Genomic DNA, 10,933 nt, shown 5'->3' on the forward strand with positions numbered 1-10,933 from the left:
TAGGTTCTGGGAATCCTAAGGAACATTTATTTGCTTCTGAAAATATATATAATGCCACAGAAACATATAATATACAATATCTGGGGGAATGGATAGAGGCATTTTTTTGTCCCCTCATCAGGAATGGGTCTCTGTGAGAAGTAGATGTAATACAGTGGTTTTTCTGAAAAGTGGCAAAAACTCCTTGCTATTACTGAAACTTACCAAAGAACATATCTCTCTATATTACTAGGAAGGACACTGCTTGACAGGTGGCACTCATACTTCAGTGAAACAATTGTTTAGAAATGAATAAAGAACTATGTTTCATACCATACCTCATTGCCATATGGTTTCTATTTCTCTTGTATTTTCATCAATTTCTCCTAAATTACACAGTTTAATGTGATTTATTGTGCAAATGTTCATGAAATTCATTTAACTGCATTCATCAGTATGAAGTCATTTAACAGTTATATTTAAATTTCAAAAAATGAAATATTTTATTATTAACATAAAATAGTTCTCATAGAAGTACAGAAAATTGAAATGTCACTATGAATGTAGCTAAGAAAATTGGATTATAAGCAAGACATTTTTGGCAAAAATAAAAGACACTATTGATACAAACAATGGTAAGAAAATATGTAAAACAGTGAGCCACAGACTCTTTGCTTTTTAATTGGTAGAAGCAGGAAATTCAGATATTTATCCCATGGTATTTACAAAAGCATTTCGCAGCATTACTCTCTAACTGGAAAGGGAAAACGGAGCCAATTACTATTCTGATTGTTGTAGGAGATTCCAATGGACATATTCTATGTAGAACATAGGCCTAAAGAGAGAGTAATAACAAAATACATAAGGATTTCTAGGCCATTTCAAAATAATTACTCTCTTAGTAATTGATGTCCATATAGCTATTATTTTCAACTCAGAAATTCCAGCAGAACCACTGTCCAATGGAGCCATGGTGGGAATTTTCACTGAAATATTTGTAATTTGTTTCTGTTGGACCTGGATATTCAGCCCATTATCTATGTGGCTATCTGATGTATCTGGTTTCTCCAAATTGTGATTGAGTAAACTTTCCTCTTCAGAATTCTTTGATTTGTTGTTTTTTCAAGTCCTTCTCTGAAATTTTTATGTATTGGCAAATGGCAGTTTTTAGGATTAATTTTCAAAATTAACCTAAATGAAGGCATTTAGGAGCTGTACCATATGTTAGAATGCTCACATTACCATGAATGTGGTATTGGAAGCATATCTAACTTTTTAACACACCCTTTAAAACTGGAGTTTCCATGTTTAACAATAGTTGTTCCTGATTATGACAAGTTGAACCAGTTACAAAAAATGCAAACTTGCACACAGTCTCAATTATGGCTCCTCAAACACCAGAGTAAAATAGCATTAACTCTTTCTTTGTATTTCTTCTGTCAGACAAAGTAGTGTTTTTGGACCACTAACTGAAAACTGAATTGGTCAAGAATTACTGAACTATTTGTATTGTATTAAAATGATTTCACTTTATCATTATGATAGATTTGTCACTAATTTTAAATGACGATATTTTTTCTATTTCATCAATATAAACTCAATCCTAAATATGATAACTGCCACATAGTAAGAAATAAGTAAATATTTGTTGAATAAATGATAAGTGATTTTTAAAAATTGAATGATTTTGGTTCTAGTATTCTTCATACTTGTTTTCCCCAAAACAATGAATGATATTGGAAGATATTATACAAAATTAAGATGATATAATAAGTATTCAAATTAAGCAACCTAGTAAAATTTATAAAATGCTGTAAAAACTTAGATGTAATTGTATTTTTATAAAAATTATGCCTTATAATTTAAGTTAAAAATCAGATTTGGTGTTCTCTACTGTGCTAAAAAAACAGGATGCATATAATTAGAGTATGGCTGTCTTGACACAACTTTGTAATTTTATTGATGAGAATTTAAAGGATTAAGCCATAAGAAATGAATAAATATGCATCCTGTTTTACCAATTATTTTCCCCAGGACAAATGCATTAGTGTAACATTTAGCTTGAAGTCTTCTGTTGTCTTGTCAATGGGTTTCAGCTGCAAACAAGTTCACTATGGATTCAGTGAGACTGAGGAATGACAATGGAACATTCTTGGGATAAAAGGGTTTATTGCCCAACTTTGTTCTCCTGGCGATAGTTCAAGCACTAGGATGTGTCTGCATCCAGCAGTCTGCAGATCTGTGATCCTCCTTGTAGTCCTCCTTGTTTCTGCCTCCGCCTAGAGCACTGGGCAGAGCTCTTTATATAGTGACTCAGTCAGTAATAGCCTAGGAGTGTGGGAGCATTAGTCTAGCAGCAGGCCAGTTACATCATCAAGTATTTTAGGTTCAGGTGAGGATCCTGGCCATTGGAACTTCCATTTTCCCCACCTATGTTTTTCTCCCTTGTCACATTTACTACTTTGGTTAATAATAGGTTGATTTTATTTGCATTTATCCAGTGTTATTCCTTTTCAGTTATTTGAACTGATGGTACATGAGAAGTTAAAATATCGAAATTATCTAAAGTAGTAAAAAAGAGCCTTTAATAGAACAATATTGTTGCCACTAAATATGAAATACCCAAAGTACACAGTGTAGAAGTATTGTTGGGAAATCCAATTCTGGGAGGGCTCCTTGTGTGCTAAGTCAGACCTCTACCTGGGATAGGGGTCTTGACTCTGATGGAGAAAGACTTCATGAATAGGTGGAGCGGATGCAAGCAAGGAAGGGGTGTGGGCCTGCTTGAGAAGCGAGCAGCACAGTGCAGTTCTGGTTGATTAGTCCTGCAGCTGGAGTTTAAGCAGGGGGTAGAATATTCATTGGGATAGGTGGGATTTTCTCCCAAAACAGAGGGGATTTTGGGGAAAAGGGGCTATGCCCTCTCTTTGCCCTGATATGGTCAACCTTGGAACTGTCATGGCACCATGGGGTGTGATTTTAGTATGCTAATGAGAGTATAATAATCTTTCCCTGATTTCCCAAATCTCACTGATTTGAACTGGTTAGAAACTGCATTCTGTTTTGCCATCAGTTATTTTCCTGGAATCTAGCTGGTTTGTTTTCACTTAACCTGTCCTGCCAGCTGGCCACATGAACTGGCTTCAAGCTTTTCCTGACTTGCCCAGGGCCTGGCTGTTTTCTCGAACTACACTGCCAATGTCAGAAGGATTGAGTGCTTTCATCACCGTCATTTCAAAGATAGATCTGTCTACTGAAAACTAAAGTAATTAAAGCCCCGAACTATAACAATAAAAACATTTAAATGTGGTAGTCTGAATGCCCATGTAGCATTATATAATTTATTCATGAAAATTATACTTTATTAAATATATATTAGACAATGAGTAAGCAAATGAGCAACTTTGTTAGTGATATCTTTCATAAATGAACTTGATATGGACTATTTTTTATTCAAATCAGAAAAAATACTTGATATATAAGAAAAATAAGAATCTTAATCATAACTTGATTTCAAACTAGAGTAATTAAAGGGTACCCTTTAAGGGGGGCCTTGATTATGAAGAAAATCAGTCATGTAATCCATATTATTTTTCAAATGTGTACACACTTTTCCAGTCTTGCACATTTACAGAATGTAGAAAATTATATTCTTGTATTTATGAGGTGTATTTTTAAGTCATGTTTAAGTATTTTCCATACATATTCTTTGACTGAAGAAATTGAGGTTTATATTTTGGTTTATAAACCAAACTATTATTTTAGGACACATTTATTTGATAATCTGAAACTCTCATTTTAGTTTATTTGATATAATAAATGAAAGCTAAGTTTCTTCCTTGGTAGCCTTGTTTTATCACTTCACTCACTTCCTGGGAAATCTCACTTATTTTCATTCAAAAACTTACTCTGAGTTAATGTTTGACAAAAATATGTCATCAGATTACAATATTCTCTTGTCCTTGAGATTCATTTTACTCAACATTCTAAGTTTGAGTTTTACTATCCCATTATCTGAAAAAAGATTAAGATCACCATCCCCACCGGAGACCCCACCGTCTGTCTTCCAATGTAATGCTATGTCCACTTTGGCTTTTTATTCCTTATCACGGAGAACAATATCTGGGGTCACTGGACTATTTTTCTCCTTCACGGATAACATCTTGGCAGTCCTTATTTCTATGGATTCCAATTTCTTAATATTTCTCCTTTCTTTTTCTCTCTAACATTGGTATAGGTGGCTCATTGTCTTTTGACTATAAACCTGCTCTCTCTATGCAGGAAGCTTCAATATGCAGGAAGCTTCAATATGCAGGAAGCTAATAAGCAGTGAGGATCATTGTTGGAGAAAGTCACAGACAAAGATCAGATTGGATCCACAATGAATTTACGATTGCCAACTTTTTTTTTGAATGAGTCCCTACTATATTTAGTAAATGGCTACTGGTCTGCTGTGTTCTTATGCATGTGTATGAACCTGAAAAATTTCACAGTTTTCTTGAACATTCAACTCACCACAACATCAGCTCTTTGTTTGCGACTTCACCACCTATTTGAGGGAGAAAAGAGACAACAGGTAATTGGAATTGTACCGCTTTCTTGATACCAGACATAAAACCTACCTACCTATCTGCCCATCCAGTTCCCTTCCATAAAAATAAACTGTCCATCTTCTCATCTCCTCTGATTATTTTATTGCCCCTGCCTTTTTAAAGACTTTATACTATAAATTCCCTATTTCCTAAATACTGTTTTCCCATTTGTAAAAATTTCACTCAAGGCTCTCTCATTAAAAAAAAAAAAAAAAGCAAAACAAAAAACTCAATTTAAACTCTCATCACTCCTCAGCTAACCTCCGTTTTTTCACAACAAAATTATTGAAAACAGTTTCTCTACTTGGTGTCTTCATTTCCCCACCTGACTCTTTCTCTTACCTGAACTTAAGTTTCATCTTAACAGTAATCTATTCAGAAGTTATTGAAACAGCTCCTGCTAAAGTATTTATGACTTGGAAAATTCTCATCCTTCTTTACCTTTTAGCAGTATTTAACCAGTTAACTATGCCTTCAGTTTCCCTCATTATCCCAGTGTGGCTCCGGGAGGAAAGTGATTCATCACCTGGGCAAGTTCCCTCTAAATCTGATGAGACTAAAGGAAGACAAGGGTAAGAGGTTGGGGACAGGGTTTTTTCCTTGCTCATGGCTCAGCCTCCTCTCTCAGCGTGCTCCTAAGTCATCCCTCTCCTGCCTCAGCGTGCTCCCCGCCCCCGCCCACTCGGCTCCGCTCCCCAAACTCCAACCACCCCCCTACCCCTTCCTCCAGGAGGAACTCTGTGACCAGGTCCCTAAGAAGCCAGTAAGAAGCCGTGTCATCCTGGAGAGGTTTCGTCCTTGTCATTTGGTTTTCTTCAGGCTCTATGTTTCGTTGGGAACGTGTGCCTGTTCCTCACTCTGCTTCACTCCGTGTTGACTTCTGGGCAGGAGGTCAGCAGCCGCCTCTCTCAGGCTTGGAGGACTGGCCTTGTGTAGAAGATGAACCTCATGGTTCACCCCGCCCCAGCAACTGGTGGTCTCTGGGGAAACTTTGCAATCATCCACGGGGCCCGTTTTACCTTGAACAGCTTGGAGAAGTGGAGGGAGGGGCCAAGGCCTGCAGGGGCCCAAAGGGGCGGATCTCTGCACCTAAATACAGGCTAACGGGAGCGTGGGAAAGCATCAAAGCTCCTGGGCGTTACCAGCGCTCTGCCGGCGGCGGAGGGAGCGCGGGAAGGTGGCGCCGCCTGCGGGAGGGACGCCCGGAAGCTTCAACATGATGTCCGCGGGCTGCGTGTCTGGATGTTTTATTGCAATGATTTGGTAGCCAAAGCTGGGAGAATTGCCTTCTTTAAAATCTTCCAATACTAGGAAATGGCATATACCTGTATTGGGTCTTCTCAAATTTCTCTGAGTAATTTTTATAGTTTTCTGTAGTTGTATGAGATAGATCGGTTAAGTTTATGCCTAGCTTTTTGATGGTTTTCGATAATGTCAAGTGAAATATATATATGTTTTTAAATATCATTTTACAACTTTGTGTGGCTGGTACCTAGAAATACAGTGGATCTTTATATGTATATAGATAGATTTTGATTCAGCAGCTCCAAAATTAATTATAAGTTCAAATAGTTTACCTGCAGGTTACTTTTATTTTTCAGTATACATATTTGTGTAGCTTGCATGTCAGATTTTTCTACCTTTTAATTTTTCTATATATGATTTTGACTTATTGACTTTATACCCCAGTACAATGCTGTACCTAAGATATATTTTCTCATTCTGAAGTCAGAGCCAAATCTTGCAATATTTTAACATTTATTAGGTTATATCATACAGTTTTTAAAAAGACAACTTTATGAGCCTAAGGAATTTCACTTTTATTTCTCATTTGCTAAAATATTTTCACTTCCTTTTATCTTGCATATATATTGAATTCTATTAAATGCTTTTAGTCATTTATCAGTATGATTATATTATTTTCTTAATATGGTAAATTACATTGAGTTTGGAAATGTTAAATTTACTTCAAATGAAGCAAACTTTGGCATGATATGCTATGTAGACTTAGTTTGATAATATTTTGTTTAAAATTTTTGTATCTTTATGAGAAATATGGGTATATGATTTTCTTTTCTCTTAATGTATTTGTCATGTTTTGGTATCAGCATTATATTTACTTAATCAAAGGAACTGAAAACTTTCTCCCTTATATCTTCTTAACATAAAAAGATTGTATATGGTATGAGTATTTTGTGTAGGAAATATAGGGGGAAAATATACATTGATGTATCTATCTAGGCCTGGAGTTTTACCTGCTGTGAAGCTATTAATCAGATATTCAATTTATTTATTAGATATTAGACCATTTTTATTTTCACTTTTTAAATATAATTTTTCATAGCTTGTCTCTCTCAAGCTGTTAGGGTATTTCAAGTCCATTTTCATATTTATTGGCATAAAGTAGTTCATATAGAACTCCTATGTGTTCAATATTTGAAAAGATCTGTAGTGATGTTCCTTTTTCATTTCTAATATTGTTAGTTTCTACCTTCTGTCTGTAAGATAAATTCTAACCAAAATAAGCAGGTGACAAGAGGCAACAGAAGGCCTGGCAGTTTATTTGAGCACAATCCTGGGCGGCGAGAAGTTGTGCCCAGCAGGACAGGCAGCAAGATTTTAAAGAAGGTAGGGGGAGGAGGAGCCTAGATTTACAGCTGTGCAAGGACTGGCTAGCCAAAGGCACATTTTTCAGGTTGGGAGGGGGCAGCAGTCGGGGACTTTGGCACTTCATCAGTGTCCCACGTGCTCATCCCTCCCTCCGGTGCCTCCAACCTTACACTGTCCTTTTATTTTGATCATTCTTGCTAGGAACTTACCAATTTTACTAGCTTTTCGAACCAACATTGATTTTGTGGAATTTCTTTTGTTTATTGTTCTTTGGGGAGGTTCATTTTGGTTTTGTTTTTTTCTGTATTACAGATATTTATAATTATTTTTATTGGTTCTCTGTTTCAACCATCATGGAGTTTAATTTTATTTTCCAACTCCTTTAGCTCTATCATTAGACCATCAATATTCTTCTTTTCTAAAATGTACATTTAGTACTATACATTTTCCTGTAAACATTGCCTTAGATCCTCCCACACATTTTAAATATTGTATTTTTAGTATCATTCAGCAAAAGACAATTTCTGTTTATTTGATTTGCTTATTTAGTTAGAAGTACACTGCTTCATTTATAAATATAGGAGGATTTTCTAGTTCTCTTTAAAAAATTCCTTGCTGAAATACACTATGATTGGAGGATAGCTCTATATATTTGCAATTCTTTCTTTGAAAATGTTAAAACTTACTTTGTGGCCTAGTGTATGGTTTATCATGGTATCTGTTCAAAATTCACATGAAAATAGTGTGTATTACACAGTTATATGGTAAATGTTCCACATATGTCAATTAGATAAAAATATCTTAATGTCTATTCAAATACATCTTTCTAAACTGATATTTTATCTGCTTATTCGACTAGTTACTATTATCTTATCAGAATATTCTATCAGTTACTCTGAAAACTGTACTAAAATCCACTTTGCATTTGTCTATTTGTCTTTTTTTGTTCTGTCAGTTTTACTTTACATACTTTTAGCTGCTATTTGGTGATTGGAAATGGATCATTTTGTGTTTTCCTGATGACCTTGTACTTTTTAAATTATAAAAATATTTCTTGCTTTCTCTTCATATTTTTTTCCTTTAAAATCTAATTAGAGTATTTTACTTAAATTTTTCCACCACTAACATCTTAATTTCTATTCTTTATATTTAAGTGAGTCTCTTTCAGATGAATTTAGTTTTAAATTCAATTAATTAATTTTTGAGTATTTGTTGTCATGTTCTCTTTACATGCAGTCCATTTACATATATAGGTATGCTTTTAAAACTCCCACCTTGATATTTGTTTTCTGCTTGTCCAGGTTATTCTATATTCTCTTTTAGAAATCTCCATTCTTGCCTTCTTTAGGTGTTATCAAGTATTAGTTCATTAATAATTCTCTCCACTAGCTCCTTCATTCTAAATTCATTTTCTTCTTTAGTTAGCACCATGTGGTGACACTGATACAATGAGAAATCTTCTACTGAAGAACATTGCTGTGTGGCTCTTGTTTTCTACCTCTTCCTTCCACAGATGGTGGAATTCATTCCTTCATGAATGCCCTATACATAAAAATCTAGCTCAGAGTTGACTTCATAGAGAAGCAGGCAGTCAGAGGAAACTTATTGCAAGATTTAACAAAGATTTTCTGGAGGAGTTGTTCTGTGACTTTGGTGTTGACCTTGGCATTGAAGAATTGGGAGTCAGTCAACACTCCTCCCCTCTCCCCCCTCCCTGACACACACAAACACACAAGACAAAAATTTGGGAAAGTTGTAAGCATATAAACCATATCAGGGTTAAACCTTCTTATCAATTAGTGGCTAATTGGCAGCATTTCCCAATCTTCAGTCCTCTATCATTCTGTACAGCATGAGAAATAGTGAGAAAATGTATATTCTTGTTCTGGAAAACATCTTCCATAAAGTTATTTGTGCAAAATACTCATTTAAGGAATCCAGACTCATAAATGAGAAATTATTATGTCTCCTGAAGTATGATATATAATTAAAATTTAAAATTCAAATTGGTTAACTCATTTAATTTGCTATATTTATGTTACCTGTGGAACACATTGTGTTTCCCTGATTCTTGTGTTCTTGAAAGAAAGAATTCAGTCGAGAGACCAGACAGCAAGAAAAAGAAAAAGCAGTGGGGATTTATTTGGTTAAAGCTAAAAACACACTCTCTCTAAACCGAAGAACAAGCTGTCTGGAAACCAGAAGCAGCGCAGCTAATAGGATGGAATTGGCTTTTTTTTTTTTTTTTTGCTTAAGATGGCAGGAAGTCCTGCCCTGTGCCATATGTCCTTTGATTGACAGGTTGATTGACAGCTCTAGGTCTTAGTGCACAGGCACCTTACCTGTAAGTACCTAAGCGAAGCTCACAGAGGACCCAAACCACAATGCTGATTAGATTTAGTTGTCATTTTAATGAGGTGGGGTCACTTTTGGACAAGGTCTTTGGACCTTGTGTATGTCCTGGGTCTCTTGACAATCTAGGTGTCCTTGTCTGTCTGGGACTCCTGAGAAGCTAAGTGTCCTTGACTGTGGAGCTGGGGTCTAAGGAGGGCTTAGGGGTTGGCCAGGAAGGAGCCTTCTTTGGTGATGGGCTGGCCCCTTCTCCTGCTCATGTCTAACTACTGTCTACTCTAACATTTAGATTATATTTATATTGAAGCATTATTGCCAAAAGCTCTACAGCATTGTGCAATTTCTTTGTTAGGCTACAAAAGGTGTTTTGGACTTTTCTTCCTGTCCTTTCTTCATATAAAGGTACATTTCATCATGTTTTATTGTTGGATTCCTTTTTCAAACAGTTTTAGTGTCTGCTCACATATAAATCAATGTTATTTTATCTAGTCTCATCTGTTAGCATAATGAGGGATAATTCAATGATACATTTTCACCAGATTTAAGTTTTATCTTATAACTCACCGTACCAACAGGGGAGTGAGGATAAGATTTCAATCCCCTGCAAGGCAAAGCATATTGTCCTCATCATACACTCCATTTACTGGAGCTTGTCACTTATCCTTGCTGTTTCTGGGAAGGAAGAATTTTCCCCTGCGTTTCAAGATTCTTCCAGCTGGTCTAAGAATCAAATTGACATGAGACAGATAAATAGGAGAAAAAAAACCAAAGTTTAATTACATACGTATAGGGAAGCCATACATATGGGTTCCAAAGACAGGGAAAATGAGGTATGTATATCATCCTGTACCAAGGAGAAAGGGGTAGGGGCCTGAGACTTCAAAGGAAAGGGAAGTAATTCATAGGAATATGAAAACAGTAAATATTAGGTAATCAAATATTTACTGGGCCACACAATAACAATGAAGGGGCACAGGAATTTTAACAGACTTAGACACATCCCTCCAGTCTACCACACCTAGTTCACATTATAATACAGATATCTATGGTACTAGCTCTCCTCCTGGAGCAGGTGCTCTATCTAAATTATTTTTATGCAATTGTGGGGTGGGAGGTCAAACTTTCTTTCTCAGTCTTTTGGGCCTTGATAGTTCTTAACTCTGAAATAATCTTCATGTCACCATGGCACATCTTGATACAGCCTTCCCTTGGTCCCTACACTGTAAACTTATTTTTAGAAATAATTCATTCAAAACAAACCATAATCACTCAAGGAAATCTCTTTATATGCTACCTTAATCTTCTGAATTCTGTTATCAAATAGATCCCTTAAGTTATGGTGAATCCTGTCAACTATTTATTGAATCTCTATTGTTTGTCTGGAACTGTAGATGATTTTC

At 35.7% G+C, this 10,933-nt stretch overlaps 1 long non-coding RNA gene across 1 annotated transcript; it reads right to left on the reverse strand.

The window, feature by feature from the left end:
* Window positions 1-1,097: 1,097 nt before the first annotated feature.
* Window positions 1,098-5,757, reverse strand: LOC130680341 (uncharacterized). The gene is made up of 3 exons (XR_008993306.1): window positions 5,290-5,757; window positions 4,495-4,528; window positions 1,098-2,307 (listed from the first exon to the last, which is right to left on the reverse strand). It is a non-coding gene; the product is annotated as an uncharacterized LOC130680341 (long non-coding RNA).
* Between the last annotated feature and the right edge of the window lie 5,176 nt (window positions 5,758-10,933).

The sequence above is a fragment of the Manis pentadactyla genome, chromosome 13 (assembly GCF_030020395.1).
Source record: "Manis pentadactyla isolate mManPen7 chromosome 13, mManPen7.hap1, whole genome shotgun sequence".
Lineage (NCBI taxonomy): Eukaryota > Metazoa > Chordata > Mammalia > Pholidota > Manidae > Manis > Manis pentadactyla.